Source organism: Erythrolamprus reginae, chromosome 2, assembly GCF_031021105.1.
Source record: "Erythrolamprus reginae isolate rEryReg1 chromosome 2, rEryReg1.hap1, whole genome shotgun sequence".
In the NCBI taxonomy this organism is placed as follows: Eukaryota; Metazoa; Chordata; class Lepidosauria; order Squamata; family Dipsadidae; genus Erythrolamprus; species Erythrolamprus reginae.
The window spans coordinates 271,144,270-271,166,270 of NC_091951.1; the positions used below are offsets into that span (position 1 = coordinate 271,144,270).

General features: G+C 38.6%; 1 long non-coding RNA gene across 2 annotated transcripts; it reads right to left on the reverse strand.

The window, feature by feature from the left end:
- Positions 1–2,155: 2,155 nt before the first annotated feature.
- Positions 2,156–15,359, reverse strand: LOC139162350 (uncharacterized). Of its 2 annotated transcripts, XR_011558306.1 has the most exons (4): positions 15,153–15,359; positions 12,669–12,733; positions 10,554–10,656; positions 2,156–6,111 (listed from the first exon to the last, which is right to left on the reverse strand). It is a non-coding gene; the product is annotated as an uncharacterized lncRNA (long non-coding RNA). The 2 variants fall into 2 exon arrangements; XR_011558305.1 differs by lacking the exon at positions 12,669–12,733 and having other exon boundaries at positions 15,153–15,354.
- Between the last annotated feature and the right edge of the window lie 6,642 nt (positions 15,360–22,001).

Below are 22,001 nucleotides of genomic sequence, written 5' to 3' on the forward strand. Positions count from 1 at the left end.
GGCCCAGCTCCTGCCCCAGGGAATGTGGAGGTGGAGGCAGGGGAGCTGTCAACATGTCCTAGGCCTGTTTTGTTGCCGGCAGAGTCAGGGAGTGCAGTTTTCTCGGACGAAGAAGGTGGGGGTGACTTGGAAGAGGGGGGCTTGGCACACAGCCCAGGAAGCCAATCACCATTATCTTCGGTCGATTTGGATGACGAAGTGTTAGACCCACGCAGGCGCAGACTTATGCATCAGAGACTAATTGAGGAAATATTACAGGAGATAAGAGAAGCCACCTGTGTTTGGGTGGGGCTCCAGTAATTAGAGCTGCTGTTATAAATAGCAGTGTGCTAGTTTGGCTGTTGTGGAAGATTATCTGATCCCAGTTCTTCAGGATCGTACCTCGCTGTTTCTGAACTTTGTGGATTTTTCACGCCTTTGACACCAAAGCAGAGTAAAGTGTGTGTGTGTTTCACTTCGTGGGAAGGAGGGCTGTGATGTTTCTTCACAGCTACTAGCTAAGTACTTAACGACTGATTAATGGACTTGTACAGCCGACAAGGTTGTTTTGGGGAAGAGTGCTCTTTGCAATACAAAAAGGGTGTTTTGTTTCTTTTGAATAAAGGACATTGTTTTGAACTTTCAAACGTGTGTGTGTCTGAAATTTGTACCCGTGAATTTTCGGAAGGCTTCTACCAGAGAGCCCGGCAGAACACCTTAATACTCTGATTATTCATAGGTTTAAAAAGCACTGACTCAATGAAAAAATATAAGCTATTAAAACATATATCTTTTAACAATGTTGCAGCAAGTTTGAAATTTGTGTGCATTGTTTAATTAAGTGTTTCCCAACCTTGGCAGCTTGAAGATATTTGGACTTCAACTCCCAGAATTCCCCAGCCAGCGAATGCTGGCTGGGGAATTCTGGGAGTTGAAGTCCAAATATTTTCAAGTTGCCACGGTTGGGAAACATTGGTTTAATTGATATTGTTTTTCACTGAAATTAAGTCTAGGGAGATAATCGGTGGTTTTCTTCATGGTGGAGCAATGCAGTCCCACCCAGTGCTTAAGCCAATCCTCTCTATAAGCAATGCATATAAGAAACTGCAGAATTAAAATCCTCCTGGTGCCAAAGCATGAAAAGAAGGAATTGAGGACTTTATTCATGATATGAATCAAATTCATTTAAGTGAAGAATCAATTTTATTGAATAGAAAGCTGGACACATTGAAATAGTTTTAATCGCTTGATTTAATGTTAGCTGCGATTGCCTCAATAAATGGGAGATAAAATACCATCAAGAATACAGTACATTGGTACCTCTACTTATGAACTTAATTCGTTCCGTGACCAGGTTCTTAAGTAGAAAGGTTTGTAAGAAGCAGCAATTTTTCCCATAGGAATCAATGTAAAAGCAAATAATGTGTGTGATTGGGGAAACCACAGGGAGGGTGGAGGCCCTGTTTCCTCGCAGGAGATACCTAGAGAGGCCCCATGGAGGCTTCTCCCCACCTTTTCCGTCCCTGATTCCTCCCAGGAGATTCCTAGAGAGGCCCCACAGAGGCTTCTCCCCACCTTTTCCGGCCCTGTTTCCTCCCAGGAGATTTCTAAAGAGGTCCCACGGAGGCTTCTCCCTGCCTTTTCTGGTTACAGTTTCGGACGCTCAGATTTGTAAGTGAAAAATGGTTCTTGAGAAGAGGCAAAAAAATCTTGAACGCCTAGGTCTTATCTAGAAAAGTTCGTAAGTAGAAGCGTTTGTAGGTAGAGGTACCACTGTATATAGGTTGTCAAGCTTTCATTTCCCAAATATTTATTTTATTTATTATTTAGATTTGTATGCCGCCCCTCTCCGGTTGGAATACTGTGTTTGGAATACCATGCTTCTTTTCAAATCAAACTTTTTCAATAATTAATTATAAATACATAAACTACAATTAAGTTATCTGTGTATTAATTAGTATTATTGATCAACAACTTAAGAGTTGCTATGGAAACCCAGAGAACACATTTTGATCTGGAATTTTAAATTTTATTTTAATTGTACCAATAGAGAATATTTGTAGCTCAGGTTCCTGCAAATGTTTCATTACCCAAACTAACACTGATAACGTTACCTAATTTGGGTAATGAAACGTCTGCAAGAAAACAACTATGTTCAGAATATCAAGACACTCTCTTTTTATTGTCCAGTTTTATTTTATTCAAGAGATTAAAACACAAAATCCAGTAGAAAAAAATTTAAGCACACTCAAATCTAGACAAAAACATAAAAAATGTAAATAAAACACATTATCTGCCCAGTTGAACATTGGCAAATCTATTGTAACAATACCTTCCCCTTATTGCAAAGGAGGTCTAAAATTTACAAGCTTGTACATCTATTTTCAAACCAAATGACCAAATGCATTACGTATATGAAGGAAAAACTAGTTAACTGGTCAAACAGCAAAGTTGAAGCTCAAAGCATTCTGTTAACAGTCTGTTATTATAATTTATTTTTAGAACATCTGCATGGCTTCTTATTTACCACGAATTACCCAAACATTATCTGAGTCAAAAACCAGGTATTTGGTCAAATACCATCATTTGGTTCTTGATAATGAAACCTTTCCTTAAGTTTTTAATTGAGATCTTTCCCAAAAATTGCATCCAACTGTATTGTTAAGCATCTTTGCAGCCTACGTTATTGAATAATTCTCTTTTAGAACACATCATTCCTCTTGCCAAAGAGTCCAGTCCATTCTTTATGATATCCATTGTGTCAGAATTTCTTATATTCATATTATTTTCAATCTTTTCTGGCAGATCTATATTTTTCAAACCATAAACTTTCTTCTTCATATCTAGTGGCAACAGATCAGATTCCAATTCCTCAGATTGCAAATTGAGTCCAACTATTGTTTGCTGTTTTGGGATATCATCTTGAGATTGCACAACTGTAGAACATAAATTGCAGTTGTACAATTTTAAATGTCTTGAGCTGAACTTTTAAAAATTAAATGGAATTGTCCAATTTCAACATCAGCCAGTTTCAGATTTGCTTTTAAATAGAAGTAATTTCAGAGACTTATTACAGGAGGACGCCATTTTGATTTTACAAAACATTATTATAATTTGTCATAAATTTTAGGTGCTTGTTATTCTAGCAGGTAAGCTCATTTCAGGATAGTTAAAGCAGTTTGAACAATTAAATTTCTCTAAAACTATAGATTTCAGTATTGTGAAGACTTTCCTTGGTCAGGAAATTTCAGCTGGTGGGGTCTCGTAGAATCTTTTCTATTGCGGCCCCAATCTTTGTCTCTGAAGGTGAGATCTGTCCCCACTCTTCAACCTTACTCAAGAGCCTCAAAATTTGCTTCTGCCAGTTGGCTTGGGGCTCCAATGAAGGTGCTCAAGGCCCAAGAAGGCTGCTGCAGGGATAGATGAGGTTCCATCACCATACTGTTATACTCTTGGTGTACAGTTTATCTATGTCCTATTATTTTATGAATTTATGATATTGTAAGGCGCTCAAAGTGGCTATGGCAAGGGAGATGAGTGGCACACAAATTTAAGAAATACCGTAAGTACATTTCTGACAGCTCTTTTGAATATCGTAACTCTAAATATATGTTCAGTGTTTTTGTCTTGCTTCATTTAAAATGCCAAACAGAGCCAGGATTAGCGGATAGATGATGGACCATCTGGGACTGGAGATTCATCCAAGAAGGCCATAGCAAACCACTTCTATTCTCTGCCCATAAAATGTAGGCTTTTCATGGATATTCCATACAAGTCCCAAAGAATCCAGCTTGCCTGAAAAATGACTATTCTTACTCTGACATTTAGATCCAAGATGCTATTAATTGTAATAAAAATCAGTTTAGTTTAGTGGCTAAAAGCAGCACAGAGATGGTGAATTCTAATGCTTAGGCACAAGGTTTTTCAGGATTTACATGCAATGGGTTATCCCTCTGTAAACCGAATCACACGAGATCGTGTTCAATTCAAGTCAAGTTGCCTCATATGATCAACTACACTGGATACCGCACCTTGTTGAACAGAATAATTAATGCCAGTATGGCGGCTTTGAATATATTGAGCAACCCAGGCATCAATAAGGTGCCTTTCTGATATAAGCATATTGTTCAATCCCTGGTATTGTTTAAGAGACTGAACTCCTCCTGCCAAAATTCGAAGGCGAATGGCAGCGTAAAGAATGTTTGGAAATTGTGTATTTGCACTATGTCCTGGTTGAGAAGTGTTAAAAACATTAGTCCATCCAATCCAATGGGAATTGTTGACAGTATCTCCAAATGCAGCTGCTGCTGCCATCTCATCTTTCCCAGTATCTCTTTTTATACGTTCATTTAACTCTGTCCAGGGAAAATCTTCATATGTTCTAATTGCTTGATTAATAGTAACTATCCCAGTCAACATTTTGTTTCTTGTTTGTTCAAGCAGAGTCCCAAGTGTCAATGAGATTTTAGTAACTTCTGCTTTCAGATTAGTAAACATCTCTTCAAAGATTTGTCCAGTGGTCTGCCCATCCCAAATGTTACGAAGACAATAGAAACCGCCAATCACAGCCTCTCGATCTACTTCAATATGCTGAGATCCTGTCTCTTGACGGATTTGTCTAAGGGTTTTGTTCAATTTAGCTGTACTAATATTTCCCACACAGGTTATTATTAATACAGCTGTGGTCAAATTTTTGAAGATTTTTTCTCTAAATCGGTTTCCCTGGGGTGACATTACCATAACGCGGGCCAGTAGTTCAAAAGACCACAGGGGATTATCTTGAAGAATAGCTGTATTGTCAGTTCCATCAGCAAGGTTCACATTAAAAAGCCCCCCAAACAACCAAGGATGAATTTCCCCGGCTACAGGTGCAGGTTTAGCCACCGCTGGTGCACTCTGAGGACAATTGTTTTGGGAGCGCACAGGATTGTTGGCATCTAAAACTTGTCCCATCCAAGCATCAAATCGTTCAGCATTGAAAATAAAATTGCCCCGAGCATTAGGCACAATCAGAGCTGCATCTGGACCAAATATGAATGAATTTTGTTTAAGCTGAGTATTGTTTCTTAAGATGGACGGGTCAACTGGCTTGTCAAATATCGATCTAACCAATTCTTCCAAATTCAAATCACTGAAACGAAATTCTGGGGCAATATGAAGGTGGGATCCAATGATGCTCAAACTGGCAATAGCAGAATGGTTCCGAATCACTCCTTCTTTGCGGAGTTTTTCTTCAATAACAATCGATAGAATCCCACGAGACATAAAAGCACCAACAGCCTGGGTAACTACTTTATACCACTGACTACGTCTTCCAGGACATAAACGTTCTATGCCTGGTAAATAAAAAGGATTTGCCATTTTTGTGACTTAAATACTCCTAGCAGCAAACTTTTAAAACAATTCCTGTTTGTTTTTCCACCCCAATCAGGACAACATTTTCAAGGAAGCTCATGCCATGCATAAATTAGCTCATCAAACACCTTCAAATGAAAAGCCAGTTTCTGGAAATACATTTGCTAACCTCCAATTTCAACGATTATATAAATAGCATTCTTTTAACACAAGAATTTGAGTATGAGATTAGGTCAAAAACAAATTCCTTATTTGTCAAGTACAATAGCAAATGCAAAGACAAGCCAACTGCTAAACCAATTTCTGCTGCAAACCACTCCCGCTGTGCTTATTTTTGCATTTAAAAAGTTCTAGTGGGCTTTTCTCCAAGCAAGCTGTGACTGCAGTAACAGCTCAAGCCCATTTGGCACACAAGCTGCATTGCTGAAAACACAATTTTTTTCTGTTTTTCACTGCATTTGTCATCGTATCCTTTTGACTGCTGTCCATTGTCTTCAAATGATCAAGGCGAGTCTTAACATGATATAATCCTCCTCATGTTGATGATTAGTAACCCCCTAATTTTCAATATATTATCACCTGAGGGTTTTATACAATAGGTGAATGTGTGCCTGGGGATATCGAAAAGTGAAACTTTGGAAGTTACAAAACAACAACAACAACACCAGGTTTTAAACTGATGGCTGATGACCAGGCCAGGAAGAGAAGTCTTAACACCTAACACCAGCTTCTTATCTAAGTGGCAACATGATGCCTGAAGATTTGGGCTGAAGATTGCTGGATGAGAGAAAAGGAAGAAAAAAGTCAGATTAGAAGGTGAAAACAACTTTTCAGCAGAAATGTCAACGATGAGAGAAGAGAAATAATTAATCATGTTCCAACTATAGACTTAATGACTATTCAGAGAAAAATGCAAAATTAATAGCCTCCCAATGGAGGCCTAAAGCTGCCAGGCTTATAATATCTATGGCATATTAAATATTAAGGCACTTCAGATGATCAGATACCCTACTTTTATACCATCTCCATTCCATTCCCCCCCCCCAAAAAAAAGGAGGTCTTGGGATTTACAGTATCTTGGTTCCTATACTCTTAATGGAGTTCTTAATTTTGCGAAATGAAAGTTTAGTCCCTACATTCTATATTTCTGCTAATATCTTTTTCATGCCCATGCAATTTTAACTGAAGTCATCCCACTGATGCACAAAAGAAAGGTATTGGCATGCTCCAGCAATTCCAAGATCTGCAGTTATTAATAATGGACACGGAGACAGAAGAGAAGAAAAAATGGCTAGAATTCTGAATTCTGTTTTTAAGAAGATGTCGGATAACCATTTATCTGAAGTCCTGTAGGGTTTCCTGCCAAAGCAGGGGGTTGGACTAGAAGACTGAGTCCTTTGGGATTGGGCAGCATAAAAGTAACCTCCAAGATCCCTTCCACCTCTGTTATTCTATCCCAGGGGTCTCCAACCTTGGCCCCTTTAAGACTTGTGGACTTCAACTCCCAGAATTCCTCAGCCAGCAAAGCTGTTTTGCAAAGCTGGCTGAGGAATTCTGGGAATTGAAGTCCACAAGTCTTAAAGGGGCCAAGATTGAAGACCACTGTTCTATCCTATCCTATCCCCCTGCTGGAATTTACTTGCAGAACCTCCAACTTGTCTGTGTTTTTAGTTTTAGTTATCTGTTTGAGTTTAAAATGTGCCATTAGTACTTTTAAAGCATACAGTTTGTATTTCTTTAATATCTTAAACTTAAATGACTCGGTACAAGTTAATTTTCAAACATTTTAGTTTGGGAAACAAAATAAGCATTTGTTTACAAGTGAAATTAAATTATATGACCTCAAGCAGTTGACAGTCAGCTTGGGATAGTGGTTAAGGCACCAGGTTGGAAAAAGGAGCCTGTGAGTTCTAGATCTGCCTTAAGCAGAGTCATGCATTTTCTCTTACAGCCAGTCCCTTTTTCTCAGCCCTAAGAAGCAGATAATGACGAGCCATTTCTGAAATCTTGCCCAGAAAACTGCAGGAACTTGTCCAGATAGTTGCCAGGAATCAACACTTTGTCTTGACTCCAGGAGTCAAGACAAAACTTGATTTAAAAGCACAAAGAACAAGCAGTTACCAAATGCCAGCCAAACGCTTTTGAAAAAAGATTCGTAGTAATTCCTAATACAAGTTGGATTCAAAATTTATCCAAATTGGCAAATCTTTAATATTGATAGTGTTGTGGTTAACTCTGGCCCAGCTCCTGCCCCAAGGATTGTGGATGTGGGGGAGACATCCACATGCTGCAGGCCTGTTTCCCCCCCCCCCAACCCGGTGGAATCTGATGATGAAGGCTCCTCTGACCAAGAAGACATGAGTGACAGGGAGGAGGAGAGTGTGGCAGACAGCTCAGAAGGAGATCAATTATCTAGCTCCTCCTTGGATTCAGAACAAGAGTTAATGATACAGCCACGCATGCAGAGAGCGATGCATAGGCAACAACAACTGAGAGATTATTATCAAAGAAAATGAGGCCACCTGTGGTTGGGTGGGGCTGTGGTAATTAGTGAGGCTGCTATAAATAGCAGCCTGTGGGTTTGGCCATTGTGGAGGATTATCTGATCATTGTGTTTCGTGACTGCTTTACTGACTTTGACCTTTGTGTGCTGATTTCCCCCCGCTTTGAAACTAAACCAGAGCAAAGTGTGTTTCATTTTGTGAAAGAAGAAAGACTGTGAATTGCCTCACAGCTGCAAGTTAAGTATCACAGAACTGATAAGGGACTTGTACAAATTAACAGTTTGTTTGGAGACGAGTGCTCTTTGCTATACCAAAAGAGGGCTTAGGTTAAGTGAATTTTCATTATAAAGAACACTGTTTTGAATTTTCAAACATGTGTGTGTGTGTGTCTGAAATTTGTACCTGTGAATTTTTCGGAGGATTCTACCAGAGAGCCCGACAGAACAGATAGTATATTCTAGTCTTTGATATAAAGACTTATATTGCTTTGGAAGCTTTGTTTTAAAAAAACCAGGACTAGAATTTATATTGGATTCAGCCAAACATAAATGGAAAGGGGGGGGGGGGGAGTCCTTGGTGCCCCGAGCTTATTTTCTTGCAGTCATCTCATTACCCAAATTACATAAGATCATCAGTGGTAGTAAGGAATGAGGTTTGCTTTCAATTTGTATTCTAGCCCTGTCAGTGTTGGTAGGAGTGATCTTGGATGTTCTCCGTTTGGGCTGTTTATTGTTAGCTTGCTTAGCAGATCCTTGATTGGGGTATTGTTTACTTTTTGATTGTTGGTCTGATGTTAATGTTGGTGTTAGCCTATGCTCATCTAGGTGTTGATTGCTGGAGGGAAGGTGTTTTGGGTTTTTTTGTTTCCTTTGGGATTGGGTGATTGTTTCTTTTGCACAATATGTAAATGTTATTTAAGTCTGTGGGCTTATTGATGGCCAAAGATGACTGGCAAAGCGCCAGGCTTCTGAGAATCCTTTAACATTTTGGGACTTGGCTTGGTCTGGAGTGGTCAGAGTTTCCCAGTTGAAACTATGATTAAGTCTCTTCATATGTTGTGAGATTAAAGTGATCATTCATTCATTCATTCATTCATTCGATTTGAATGCTGTCCCTCTCCGGAGACTCGGAGTGGCTCACAACAACAAAACAGTACAAATCCAATGGTTAAAACCATTTAAAACCCTTAATATAAAAAAAACAATCATACATCTCATACAAACCATACATAAAGCGGAAACGGCCCAGGGGAATCAATTTCCCCATGCTTGACGTCAGAGGCGGGTTTTAAGGAGTTTGTGAAAGGCAATGAGGGTGAGGGCAATCCTAATCTCCGGGGGGAGTTGATTCCGAGGGTCAGGGCCGCCACAGAGAAGGCTCTTCCCCTGGGTCACGTCAGACGACATTGTTTCATTGGCGGGACCCAGAGGCCAACTCTGTGAGACCTAACCAGTCGCTTGGGATTCGTGCAGCAAAAGGCGGTCCCGGAGATATTTTGGTCTGATGCCATGAAGGGCTTTATAGGTCATAACCAACACTTTGAATTGTGACAGGAAACTGATCGGCAACCAATGCAGACTGTGGAGTGTTGGTGTAATATGGGCATACCTTGGGAAGCCCATGATTGCTCTCGCAGCTGCATTCTGCATGATCGGAAGTTTCTGAACACTCTTCAAAGGTAGCCCCATGCCTTCTGACTGCTAGTTGGTCTGAAGAAACTTCTTGGATGAGAAGTGAAACATTTTGAAGAAAAACAAGTCTAACTGCCTCTTGAAAAAGCACCTTTGGGACATCTACAAGAAAACAACCCTCAGAGAACACCAAGGACCCCTTATTTCAACTCTGATCTACAAATATTCTCCTCTATTGGTATAACTGGAAAGGGGCAGACAGATCCCAAACCACAAAAGTGGCTTGTCTACATGACTCAAATTGAACTTTGACATTGAATGAAGTATTTGATTGCTTGATGCCCTACAGAAACTGCTACACTTTCCAATTTTGTATGGACGGAAAGAATATGAAGAAATATGGAGTCAAACAATAACCTCCTTATCTTCTCACTTATAAGCAATGTTCATCAAGAGTGTTTTACTTATAGTGCTGTACAAGAGACCTTTGTCTATAACATATGGAGGACATAGTAAAATGGAATTTACTTGTTCATAGAACTCACAGAACTACTGAAAGGTGCATTGACTGCCAATTGATTTTAGGTGGAATTGAAGATGCTGGTTGTCAGTTTTAAAGACCTTAATGTATCAGGGCCTAGTCTCCCTCTATTGGAGACTGCCAACAACAGAGATCATGGGAACATTTTTTAAATTAGTGCCCTCCTCCTCTGGAATACTATCTCCAGACATTCAAATGCTCTCCTCTCTCCTAATTAGAAAGTTTGTGAAGACTGGGCTATTTCAATAGGGGCAAAGTTGCTACAACTATCTCTCAAGTGACTATTTTAAATTTAAAACAAACTACCTGATTTTAGTATATGTGGTTTTCAATATTTAGGGCTATGGTTTTAACTGTATTATCATTTTTTAAAATTCATATTATAGATTTGGAACTTGTATGGTTCTCATTTCATTGTAAGAAAGTAAGTAAATAAAATATACATATACTTTTCCTGGAAATGTTATTTCATGTGGTTGAAGGATTTAAAGGTTAGTTATTTGTGGTTTTTCCATACTAGTGAATGGGAAGCACAAATCTTACTTTAAATTAGACGCCAAGTTGAAATCAGTAGTTTTAACCAAGGGGCAATATTTTGAAGATTCAAATCAATCCTCTGAATCACAACCAGTGGACAATGGGGTATCTAAAAGTGAAAAGAAGTAAAATACGTCAGCATGTAAAGAATTTCAGCACTGTTTTCATTCCCCAGTCCCTCCAAAACTATTTGAAGCTTATGTTCATCTCATCGGATCAGCAAGCATTTTCTGAGATCACAACAGGTGCTTCCCCCGGAAGAACAGAACCAGCGTGAAAGCAATTCCATTGCTGCGATCCTACTGCAGAGGTGGGAGAGTTGAATCAATTTATTTTGCCTTAGGTGTGATGCATTTGAAAGCAGTAATTTTTTCTTCGAAAAATTTGTGAAAAGTCCCATCCTCCATATGCTTTGATCGTGATTTTAGGTCTTTCAAAGGAAAAAAAATATTTGATTTTATACTTTTTCCAACATATTCTGTTAAGAACAGCTGGATTTTTGTTTAAAAATGCAAATGGTAATTTAGGGGGTTAAATACCTATAACATGATGGATACAGATTGGAAGGTACATGTTGGTGCAATAAGTTTACAGTGTTCCCTCGATTTCCGCGGGGGATGCTTTCGGAGACCACCCGCGAAAGTCGAATTTCCGCGAAGTAGAGATGCGGAAGTAAATACACCATTTTTGGCTATGGACAGTATCACAAGCCATCCCTTAACACTTTAACCCCCTAAATTACCATTTCCCATTCCCTTAACAACCATTTACTCACCATTATTACTGGTACTCACCATTGAATAAGACACTTAGTGCTCCTGATATTTATAAACATAATTATTTATTAATTATTACTATTATTTTTGTTATTTATTTGCAAAAATTATTATTTTGGCAATGACATATGATGTCATTGGGTGGGAAAAACTGGTATAGGAAAAAAACTGTGAAGTATTTTTTAATTAATATTTTTTGAAAAACCGTGGTATAGGCCAGTGTTTTTCAACCAGTGTGCCGTGGCACACTAGTGTGCCGCGAGACATGCTCAGGTGTGCCGCGAAGCTCAGAGATAAAGAAAGCAAAAAAGAGAGAAAGAAAGCAAGAGAGAGAGAAAGCAAGAGAGAGAAAGAGTGAGAGAGAGAGAGAAAGAGAACAAGAGAGAAAGAAAGCAAGAGAGAGAGAAAGAGAATAAGAGAGAAAGAAAGAAAGAGAAAGAGAACAAGAGAGAGAGAAAGCAAGAGAGAAAAAGAGAACAAGAGAGAAAGCAATAGAGAGAAAGAAAGAAAAAGAGAAAGAGAACAAGAGAGAAAGAAAGCAAGAGAGCGAGAAAGAGAACAAGAGAAGGAAAGAGAGAAAGAGAGAGAAAGAAAGGGAGGGAAGGAGAGAGAGAGAGACATAGAGGGAGAGAGAAAGAGAGCAAAAAAAAGAGGAAGGAAGAGAAAGAAAGAGGGATGGAGAGAGAGAGAAAGAAAGAGGAAGGACAGGAGAGAAAGGAGGGAGAAAGAAATAGAGCAAAGGGGAGGAAGAGAGAGAATTTTTTTTGTCCAAACTTTTTTTAAACAACCCCCCCCCCCCTCAATGTACCCCAGGGTTTCGTAAATGTAAAAAATGTGCCACGGCTCACAAAAGGTTGAAAATCACTGGTATAGGCTATTCGCAAAGTTCGAACCCGCGAAAATCGAGGGAACACTGTACTTCTATTCCATACAGAGGGAGAGATTTTCTGGTACACTAGCATGTATGGTTTTGGTCATACTAATATATAATCTCTTATCCCACTTCTCACAGGAGTAACAAAATAAACTGTAACCCGCTCTCCATCTTTAATTTCTTTTAATAGTATTTTGAAGCCCCCCCCCCCCCCCAAAAAATAAAGAAAATCTAAACAATAGAAGCTTCTGGCTTCAAAGTTGTGAATTTTCTCCTCCTTCAGCTTTTTCTGCAATGTCTAGACCAGACTAGATACAGATAGTCCTCAACTTACAACAGTTCATTTAGTGACCGTTCAGTTACTGAATGGTACTGAAAAAAGGAATTTATAACAATTTTTCACATTTATGGCCGTTGCCAGCATTCCCATGGTCACGTGATTTACATTTGGATTCTTGACCACCGACTCACATTTATGACGGTTGCAATGTCCCGTAGTCATGTGATCTCCTTTTGCGATCTTCTGACAAACAAAGCTAAGGAGGAAATTAGATTTACTTAACAACCGTGTTATTAATTTAAGAACTGCAATGATCCACTGGAAAAGCCGCCTGGCAAAGCCAACGCAAATCATCAAAACCATAAAAAAACTGAAAGTTAGAATATTTTGGACATGTGATGCGACACCTGAAAAAATATGGCATACTTCAATTAATTCTCCAGGGAAAAACTGAAGGCAAACGAGGTCCAGGCAGAAGAACAATATCATAGCTTCAAAATCTAAGGAAGTGATTTGGACAAAACTCAGCAGTACTTTTTCTTGCGGCTGTTGATAAAAATAGGATCGCCAACATGATCGTTAATGCCTGATGATGGAAGGAAAGGAGATGAGGAGGAATAATGATGTTGTGAGAAAAGTTGTAAAACAGGGCAAAACTCACTTAAGAAATTTCTCACTTAGCAGCATATATTTGGGATTCAATTGTGGTTATAAGTTGAGGACTAGCTGTATTCTAAACAATGTTTACAAAAGACACTAGGAACAGTTCCACAAGCAATATTAAAAAAAAGACCAAATTTGCTCCTATTTTTAAATAGTCATTTTTAAAAATGACTTAACTTTCCAAACTAGCCAATGTTATTTGATTGCAGAATTGATTCTAATCAAATATAAGCCTCTGAATCATGATATGAACTAGTAAAAAAAGAAACACTGCATTAAACTTTAGACATTTTCAAGTAATATTTCACATAAAGATATTGTTATACCCTGGTTTTCCCAGCAACCTACATTTGAAACTTATTTTACCATAAAGCTTAAGTGTGTAAGTCTCTGAGAATAAAAAGGCAGATTTAATTATAGCAATTATATTTTATGCAGCGTTTCCCCATACTTCACCAAGTAACTCCTATTAATATCATATCCAAGTAGATTTATTTATTTCATCAGTATTCTCTTTTTGTAAGGTTCTTTTAGAGCTTTTTTATTACTTTTTAATGTTTTTATTTTGTGAACTGCCCGAGATTATGATGTAAGAGATGGGCAGTCCCTGAAGTCTTATAAATAAGGCTTTTACAATAGCATACACAACTGCAAGTTATAAAGGTTTGTGGGGCTGATTATTAACATATACAGTATGTACATGTCATAGCTTACTCCAAAAGCTCATTTTCTATTTGCAACAGCTTTATGTAATATAGAAAGATTAACTGAAATTCAGGCAAAGTTAAAAAGCTGTTAGTTTAAAAAAAAATAACTCAGTTAGCAAACATTATAGTGAGATGGCAAGAGAGCAAATTGAGGGTGGGGTTCTGTTTTTTGTTTGGGGTGGGGTATTGCTGGCCTGCTCCTTTCTTAAAATATCACATTTTAATGATTTGCCCCAAATGCCCTGTTATTATTTAATGTCCATCATTAAACAAAGACGTTTCAGAAGGGTGGGGGGAAATAGGCAAGTTAAAAATACAGAAAAGAGGTGCAAAGCTCAAGTGATAAGTGGGTAGGAGAAGGGTAGGCTTCCCCTGGCTTCACAGGATTTCTCCACCCATTAATAGATATTCATTTAAGTACACTATCAAGTGTACCAAGTAATTAATTACTGCCTTTCCCCCCCACTGTGAGCACATTCTATCAGGCAGTAAGCTTTGTAGAAAAATACAAATGAGCTCTCCAGCTAATTTATTGTCAGAAAGTATAAAAATCATCCTTTTAACTTGCGGCACTAATAACTCATGCCCATTTTATGGAAGCAAGCTCTCCAAGGAGTACTCTTACCAGGCAAGAAAATATTTGCCTTTTCTTGATAGGTTTTAACTATCCTTTTGCTATTTGAAGTTGTCATTCTGAGTATTGTAATAACAGCTTTGTCAAGCAAAATTACCCTAAAGTCAAACAACCACATTTTCTGTTTTTGTTTCAGAAGCGGGGGGTGGGGGGGGGGGGCGCTTAGGGATATTATTATTATTATTATTTATTTATTTTGCCAAGTACGTATTGGTGGTATACACATATATAATACTGTATTTATATACATGATACTAGTAATGTAGTATATATAATAAATATATTAACTGTATTGTGACACAGCGACCCATCTATTCCATTCTGAAAAAGAAAGCAAACTGCATTATGAGTTCATAATTCCTGGAAACTCCCCTCCCAAATTAGACTCTTTATTTTGGGCTTGGTAAATCCTGCCTTCAATTCCCCACTGAAAGCTTTGGGTCTCTTTTAGTCGTTTGGAAATGATTTAGTTCAGGGTTAGGCAAAGTTGGCTCTTCTATGACTTGTGGACTTCAACTCCCAGAATTCCTGAGACAATCGTGCTAGCTCAGGAATTTTGGGAGTTGAAGTCCACATTAGTTTCTTTTCCCGTAGAAGGCAGGGAGAAAAGAGAAGAGAGTCCCGAGGGGCAGAAAGGCGAGGAGGACCAAGACTTTGAGCGACGCTCCCACCTCTCTTTCGTCTGGTTTCTTTTTTCCAGCTGATTCCGACCAGCAGCGATGGCGGCTCTTCAGTTACACCCACTGCAGAGCAGTCCAGGCGCACCGGAGAAGACAAGAAAAGGTCTCCTCGGCGATTTGTAGTACAGTACTTGTTTTTTTTTGCAGCCGGCGTGGCGGCTGCTTCCGGTTTCCGCCCCAGCCTTCCTCGCCCCGCCCCCTTGGCAAATTGGGTTCTTCCTGGAGGGGCGGGGCTTATCTGATCCTGGAGGTGACGACGAAGAGGCCGGTTGCTTTTTGAAATAAATAAATAAAAATTGGCGGCACAGAGTGTGTTGCGGGCTTCTCCTGCCTTCTGAATCTGAAGAGATTTTTTTTTCTTTTGTGTGTGTGCTACATTTTTTCGTGTTTATGTATTTATTTATTCCATTAACATGCCACCAGTTCACCTAAAGGCGTCTCTATAAAGGCGACCGGATAAAACAATATGATATTAAAATAATACATATTAACTTTAACATTCAAAGTTAACAAACTCGGCAAGAAAGGGAGCAAGATAACACAGGAGCTGGAACTTTCTGCCTCTTAACATACTGCCCTGGGATCTTTTTTTCGTTTGCTTTTCGTTTTCGAATTTCAACCTGGGTGACATATTAATGTCATATTAATCTAGCACCTGGATAATAATAATAATAATAATAATAAATTATTATAATAATTTATTAGATTTGTATGTCACCACCCTCCGAGGACTCATAGCATTTCATTTCTAATTTTATTCACCGTGATTTGGTCTAGTGGCTAAGGTATTAGGCTGGAAACTCGGAGTTTGTGAACTTTAGGGTTAGGGTTAGGGTTAGCCAGGTGGCTGACTTTGGGCCAGTCAGTTTCTCAACTCAGCCTACCTCAAACGAGTTGCTAATGTGAGGAAAATAGGAAAAGGAGGAAGGAGTATTGTGTGTTCACTTTGAGTTACTTGTAAACATAATAAAGTGGGAGTTAAATTAATATCCTTTGACTTGTCTTCCAAGGAATGATTTCTCTGGACAGTAGCATTCTTCAACATAACAAATATGTTAATGGTTAAATAAGGTTCAGGAGGGAAGTGTTTTTAATAGGAAAGTGAACACAAGAACAAGGAGGCACAACCTGAGATTAGTTGGAAAGATCAGAAGCAACATGAGAAAATATTATTTGACTGAAAGAGTAGTAGATGCTTGGAAAAAACTTCCAGCAGATGTGGTTGGTAAATCCACAGTAACTGAATTTAAACATGCCTGGGATAAACATATCCATTCTAATAAAACACAGGAAATAGTATAAGGGCAGACTAGATGGACCATGAGGTCTTTTTCTGCCGTCAATCTTCTATGTTTCTATATTTCACAGTTTACTCTCTTCTCCACTAGAAAGCTTGGGAGGACATCTACATGAAATTACATAAGTGTTTATCACTTAACACTAATGTTTCTGGCATGTACTAGTTTCTAGATTTGGGTACTGATGCCTGATGACATAGAAACATAGAGGATTGACGGCAGAAAAAGACCTCATGGTCCATCTACTCTGCCCTTATACTATTTCCTGTATATTATCTTAGGCTGGATATATGTTTATCCCAGGCATTCAGCTACTGTGGATTTATCAACCACGTCTGCTGGAGGTTTGTTCCAAGCATCTACTACTCTTACAGTAAAATAATATTTGTTATTCTGAAATCCAATACTTAGGTTGTAGTATAGGATTGCTCACAACCAGGTTATTAACTTAATAACGGCAATTAATCATTTAACAGGTCATTCTGTAACAAAGATTCCATAAATATAATAGAAAAACTTACACATCTGTGTCCCTTTTACTATGTTTTTCTTTCTACTTCATCTGTATTTCCCTTTATTTCTTGCTTCATTACAAGCCTCCTGTCCCATGTGTTCCAAATGCTGAGAATAATGACCAATTTTCTAATTAATTTAAAACATAGTACAGGGCTATCCATTTTAAAAAACAACTCTGAGTCTGGATCCTTCTCATTTCATTTCCTTTAAGCTCTGGGGATAGCTTAATTGGCTAATGCTGCCACTATATATTTTATTATATGTATTCCTAACACTATCCTTTTTTTTCTGTAGATGAACTGAATAGGGGATGAGTGAACTACTGTTAGAATCCTTGTAGACTAAAGTTGATTCACTAAGAAATGCAAATATTTATTATGGGTATCAAGGTAAGGAATTAATAAGAGCTGAAAGCCGTAGAACAAACTGAAAACAAAAGACATCATTCACGTTTGCAGAATTCATTTCAATTTCTGCTCTAGAAAGACACTACAACTCATAATTTTGTATAAAATAAAATTAAGATTTAAATTCATATCAAGCTTCCTGAATCTTTATACCTCATAATTCAATTTAACGCTACTTGGCTTGGAGTCAGCTAAGAGAGGCATCTCTCCCCCACCCCAACCCCCCAAAAAGCTTGAAATAAAAACAAAATGGATTTGTCATTTCTCCATCCCGGCTTCCCTTTTGAGGTAAATTGTTGCTCGTGATTGGCTCTTTTATCTTAATGCAGAGGTGGGTTTGTTAGTTTTCTCTCAGGAGAGGTCATCCTTCCCTTAAACACCTGAACCTCTAGGGTAGATGAAGCATATATCTTCCATGATGAGCCCTACCATTCACTGGGAAGTGAACCATGTGGGATCATCAGGTACATCTCAAATATCTCTCTCAAACAAATGGGAAAATATTTATAATTACATTAGTACATAACAGTAAGGCAAACGATCTATTTTAGAACAAAACCATTGCATATACATACATACATACATACATACATACATACATACATACATACATACTTGCAAATTACCAGAAACATTTTTTTATTTCATTCTATTCTGCATTTCTTATCCACTGCTCAAAAATAAATAAAGGGAACACTCAAATAACACATCCTAGATCTGAATGAATGAAAATATTCTCATTGAATACTTTGTTCTGTACAAAGTTGAATGTGCTAACAACAAAATTAAATTGTCAACCAGTGTTGCTTCCTAAGTGGACAATTTGATTTCACAGAAGTTTGATTTACCTGGAGTTATATTCTGTTGTTTAAGTGTTCCCTTTATTTTTTTGAGCAGTGTATATTGAACAATTCTTGAAAGTCTCAAGGATTCTTGCATCAACATTGTGTGTTTGAAAAGTACAGAATTCAGCCAAGACAGAATTTTGAGACATTTGCAATATATAGTACAGTATTCTCTGGTGTTTGGATTAACATTCACAACAAATCTGATCGTGTGTATCATCTTGCAATTTGTAGTTTTTTCCTTTTCCAAACATTGTGTAAAATAATGATGAAATTATTTTGTAACCACACAATGACAACAAATAGTCTATGCTTCTTAACCACAGAATAAGACTTCTGCCAGAGAAGAAATACGAAAGGGAGACTATTGTTGGTTATTTCTTTGGAAACGAAGAACTATGTAGCATTAAGAATAGATTCTTTCTCCTATTCTTAAGTAATAATAGAAATAATAGAATGCACTTAAGAATAATAGAATGCACTACCAAGGTCACTTAAAAAAATATATAGTACAGTATATCAATTGCTCCCCACTACCTTACAATTGCAGTATGTTACGTGAATTGCATATTTCAGACTATTTTGATTAAAGTGTTAAAACCCATAAGGTTTTTCACTACATACATAATAATTACTGCTTTCACAGAGGTCTTGACATTCAAAATAAAAATAGGAAAAATATATGTGGCAAGTTAGCCTTCATTTTTTGTATTATCCTGCAGCTAAATCCAATGAAATACAAAAGTTATTTTTTAAATGAAAATTGTAAAACCTATTTCTATTTAACATAAAAGCATTAGCCTGTAGTGAGGTGTGTCAAACTCATGTCATGACGGTGTCACGTGGTGTATCAGGACTTTCAGCATCTTCGCTAAACTGGGCGTGGCCAGCACATGGCGCATCCAGGCGTGGGCCGGGAGTTTGACAACTTGCTGTAGTGGATGATGCCATTGGAAGTTGTACAGCCAAGGAGCCATGGCCAATGATACCATAATCAACCTCCGATTGTATTCCTAATGTCTTACCTAGCTACATTAATAATAATAATAATAATAATAATAATAATAATAATAATAATAATAATTTATTAGATTTATATGCTGCCCCTCTCCGAAGACTCGGGGCAGCTCACAACAATAATAAAAAACAATATTATAGGGAAACAAATCTAATATTAAAAAAGAAGCATATAAAACCCTATCATATTTAAAAACCAAACAACACATACATACCTGTTCTGTCTGGGTTCCCCCAGACGTCAACACCAACTAAAAAGAGTATCCAGACACGCTGGTAAAAAGCAAAGTCATTTTACATCTTTGAAAACAAACACAGATAACAAAAACTGTTCTTACAAACTGGAATGCTATGAAGCTTCACAGAAAAGTCACGACGGCCAGACAATGCAACAGGCTTCTTGCTGGCACACACACCACTGTAGATAATAAAACCCACGCTTCTCCCAAGTTTTCAGCCTTCGAGGCCACAAGCTAGAATCAGAGACGCCAAGGATCGAAGCAAGGTCACAGGACTCCCAAAAGATAACTCTCCACAATACAGGAAGGGCGGGCCTGCCTTTTCAACCTTTCTGAGGAGAACCACACCCAAACCCAGCTGTTGCCTATTAGGGATGGAAATACCTGGCTAATTGTCCCCTTCGTTGTGCTGCCCTTCGCTGCCTCATATCTATGATGGCTTGTGCGTTCTCATCTAATGACTCCAGGCTACTCGCTGTGGAGAGCTCCCCCCCGGGGGTCTCAGGCTGTTCTCCCTCCTCCTCGTCCTGACATTCCTCTTCCCCGTCTGCCTGGTCCTCCTCCTCCTGTTCCTCGTCCTCCCCCTCTGAGCATGGAGCCGGCAGAGTTCCAGCCGTTCCCTGAGGAGCCTCAGACTGAATCACAACACATACCAAACATAAAATATAAAGAGCCTGGGTCTCAACTCCCCCATGTCTGGAGGTATACATGGGTCTTGAGTAGTTTACGAAAGACAAGGAGGGTGTGGGCAGTTCTAATCTCCAGGAAGAGTTGATTCCAGAGGCCCGGGGCCGCCACAGAGAAGGCTCTTCCCCTGGGGCCCGCCAAACGACATTGTTTAGTTGATGGGACCCGGAGAAGGCCAACTCTGTGGGACCTTATCGGTCACTGGGATTCATGCGGTAGCAGGCGGTTCCGGAGGTACTCTGGTCCAATGCCATGTAGGGCTTTAAAGGTCATAACCAACACTTTGAATTGTGACCGGAAACTGATCAGCAGCCAATGCAGGCCACTGAGTGTTGTAGAAACGTGGGCGAATCTGGGAAGCCCCATGATGGTTCTTGCGGCCGCGTTCTGCACGATCTGAAGTTTCCTAACACTTTTCAGAGAGCATTGCAGTAATCGAACCCCGAAGTGATAAGGGCATGAGCGACTGTGAGCAATGACTCCCTGTCCAAATAGGGCCAAAACTGGTGCACCGGGCGAACCTGGGCAAACGCCCTCCTTGCCACAGCCTAAAGATGATGTTCCAATGTCAGCTGTGAATAATTGTCAAGTGTAGCATTAACATTCTTTAAGCTATCCAAGACAAATCTCCACTTTGCTTCAATAATGTAACATTCTGAATTCTCTATGAGATTCTCTGTTAAGGATTCTCTGTTAGGAGGAAATAAGATTTTTTAATCATCTTTTTAGCCCTCCCTGTCTTCTAATTAGGCCATTGTGAAAAGCCAGGTTGTAAAGTATTTTGATTAAAAATAGGACAGCATCAAAAACATCTATTCTGATGGTAGATGACCCTCCTCGCCCCACTTAAAGGTACCATCTCCTGAACAAGTGGATTACTTCCTGTCTTCTTGGTCTTCTGGTCTGTGGATTCATTATACTCCTGTTTGATGTTGATGTATAGCACTGAGTGATTGCTAACTGATCTTTCCTTCCTTTCTGTGTGAAAGCTCAATCCACAGCAGCCTCTGAGGGAAGGAGTTTCCGGGTCTCAGTCGTAGAGGAGAGAAAGCACCTGTTACCAAGAGAAGAAAACTGAAATTTTAAAAATGAGAAAAGGTAATGTTCACCCATTTCCCTATACCTCTGGAATCCTGACTTTGTCAGAAAAAAGCAAACGGAAACACCATTAGGTCATTACCTTACTAGAGAATAATAAGATTTTCTAGTTCCACATCCGTTATCACCATACGAAACCTGTTCTCACTGTTATTATAGTGACCCAATGAAAGTTGGATGATATAAATAGTAAGTATAACTTACTTACAGTGAGGAAAGGCCTCTTTCAGAAGAAAATCACTAAGCTAGGAAGTTAATTTTTGTTCTGAAATCCTACTATTTTCTGTTCAGAAAGGATCTTGATTCTAGGCCCTTTATTTTTGCTGGATATACTTGGTCAGCTTTATCTTCTCATAAAGTACGAAAGATAGGACCCTAAAGAAAGACACTGTGTATTTGTTTTTTTCCACTCCTTCTTTCTATTTGCATTTGACTTTTGATAAATAAAATGTATTCCTCATCTCTGTTGCAAATTTACTCTTCACAGTTAAGAACATCATTCCTTACCAGGCAAACACAATCTCCTTAAATTATTCTGTATTTTAACTTCTTACCATATATCTCTGGCCGTAAAAAAGGGATGTTCTCCAAAGCAGCTTTACCCTTTCCTGTCCCTTGAATCTTCTAGCAAAATAAAATCCATGCTACATATTATTATTATTATTATTATTATTATTATTATTATTATTATTATTATTTATTAGATTTGTATGCTGCCCTTCTCTGAACTGCA